General features: G+C 44.5%; 1 long non-coding RNA gene across 1 annotated transcript; it reads right to left on the bottom strand.

The window, feature by feature from the left end:
- Positions 1 to 273: 273 nt before the first annotated feature.
- Positions 274 to 1,182, bottom strand: LOC125140266. The gene is made up of 2 exons (XR_007139553.1): positions 659 to 1,182; positions 274 to 498 (listed from the first exon to the last, which is right to left on the bottom strand). It is a non-coding gene; the product is annotated as an uncharacterized LOC125140266 (long non-coding RNA).
- Between the last annotated feature and the right edge of the window lie 1,054 nt (positions 1,183 to 2,236).

The following is a 2,236-nucleotide window of genomic DNA, read 5'->3' as shown; positions in this document are numbered from 1 at the left end:
TACCTGAAAATTCTATCTTTATTTTATTTTATTTATTTATTTATTTTTGGAGCTGTGTAGTAGCTTTCCGCTCTCGGTCTTTCGACGATGTTTTGTAGCCGCCGTTCGTCGTACATACGCGACTACGAAGAAAATCGACGTTTACTAAACGTTTGTAAATCCGGCAGAACGCTTCGGCTTGTTTTTTTTTTTTTCTCAGGCAAACGTTCACACACAACTTTACTGAAAGGCTGATGAACGATGCTGTCGTGTACAAGGAGGCTGAGACGGATGCAGGTGCGGTAAAGCCTTTTATTTATAGAGCGAGCTGACGATTGTGAGTCAGAATCGAAAACGCTACACAGAGGTCAGGTGAGCGAATGACAAGGTCAGGGATAAAAAAAAATCAATCAAATTAAATAAAACCGTGATCGACGGTAACACTGAACAATTCTTTGCAGTGCACAAAAAAACACGAGGGTTTAAATCCACAAACAAATCAAAGGGCAAACTGCAAACCTGAGGAAGACAAGAAATGATCAGATTTCTTTAATACACAATATATAAAATACTCCAAGTTTAATAAACAGCGGATTTGTTTTATTTTTATTATTATTATTATTGTTGTTATTGTGATTTAACTGTGTTCCGAGCGAGCGGATTAGCTGTCACTACTCACTTCCCTGCTGTCAGAGTTTAGTTGTTTATTACCTCAGGGGCTTCTGAAGGACAAAACCTAATGTGTGTTATTTCACCTCAGGTGGACGTAACAATCACGCAGGATATGTCATCTCGCCTTTCTTATTTCTTTTACTTTCCTCTTGTCTGTGCTCTACCAAAGGACACTGGTCCTGAGGGGAAAGTTATTTATTTCAAGTGAGATTGAGAGCTCAAGCAGCCCTAACCCCCTGACACACGCCGGCTGTGACACGAGTCCGTCCTTTTTCCTGTTCTGCTCTTATTCAGCTCTTATTCAGTTCTTATTCAGTTCTTTTCAGCTCTTATTCAGTTCTTATTCAGTTCTTATTCAGTTCTTATTCAGTTCTTTTCAGCTCTTATTCAGCTCTTATTCAGTTCTTTTCAGCTCTTATTCAGCTCGACTTCATCTGCTTCAGCTTGGCTGTGTCTCAATCGGCTAGTTCAGTAGTCAGGATGCTGATAAAGGAGTGGGACATATTTCTCTCTCTCTCTCTCTCTCTCTCTCTCTCTCTAGAGAGAGCGAAGAGAGAGCCACAAGCGCTAGAGAGGGGAGGGGCGGTCGGGCAAGAGCCAGAAAGATAGGGGGAGATGAGGCTGCGGTTCAGATAGGTCGGGGCGGGAGGGTCGGAGGCGGGAGGAGGGGCTATGCAAAGGAAAGAGGCACAAAAGAGAGCGACAACGAAATAAGAGCGTAGGAAGAGCGAGAGAGCGAGAGAGAGAGAGAGCGAGAGAGAGAGAGAGCGAGATGGAGCGAAAAAGACAAACAAGAGACAAAGAAAGCAAGACAGAGAGCGAGAGAAAAAGGAAAAAAAAAGCCCTCTCTCTCCCACTCACCCCCCCTCTCTCTCCCACTCACTCCCCCTCTCTCTCACTCTCTCTCCCACTCAACCCTCCCCTCCTCTCTCTCTCCCAATCACTCCCCCCTCCTCTCTCTCTCTCTCTCTCTCTCTCTCTCTCTCTCTCTCTCATTCTCTCTCTCACATTCTCTCTCACAGGTAGTGTGGGACTATATAAGATCTGAGAGATATGCTGGAGCAAAGTCCTGAAGGCCTTTAAAAGTGAGGAGAAGAATCTTAAAATCAATACGGTGTTTAATAGGGAGCCAGTGGAGTTGTTGACGGGAGGGGGCAATATGATGCATGATGGGAGTTTGGGTTATGAAACGGGTAAAAGAGTTCTGTATTAGTCTGTAAATAAGATTTTGAGGTAGTTAAAGGTATAAAAGTGAATTACAATGATCGATGCTGGAATTGACCAGAGCATGTAGAAGAATGGCAGCTGTTTGTGGGGTTTGGGGTTTGGATGGAGATGAGCAATGCTATAAAAGATGGAAATAACATTCATGCATTTTCTACCACTTATCAGAACTACCTCGGGTCACGGGGGGAGCCTGTGCCTATCTCAGGTGTCATCGGGCATCGAGGCAGGATACACCCTGGACGGAGTGCCAACCCATCGCAGGGCACACACACACACACTCATTCACTCACACACTCACACACTACGGACAATTTTCCAGAGATGCCAATCAACCTATCATGCATGTCTTTGGACCGGG

Source organism: Tachysurus fulvidraco, chromosome 25 (assembly GCF_022655615.1).
Source record: "Tachysurus fulvidraco isolate hzauxx_2018 chromosome 25, HZAU_PFXX_2.0, whole genome shotgun sequence".
In the NCBI taxonomy this organism is placed as follows: domain Eukaryota; kingdom Metazoa; phylum Chordata; class Actinopteri; order Siluriformes; family Bagridae; genus Tachysurus; species Tachysurus fulvidraco.
The sequence above is the reverse complement of the archived record's forward strand: the minus strand, read 5'-3'. Positions and strand labels throughout refer to the sequence as shown.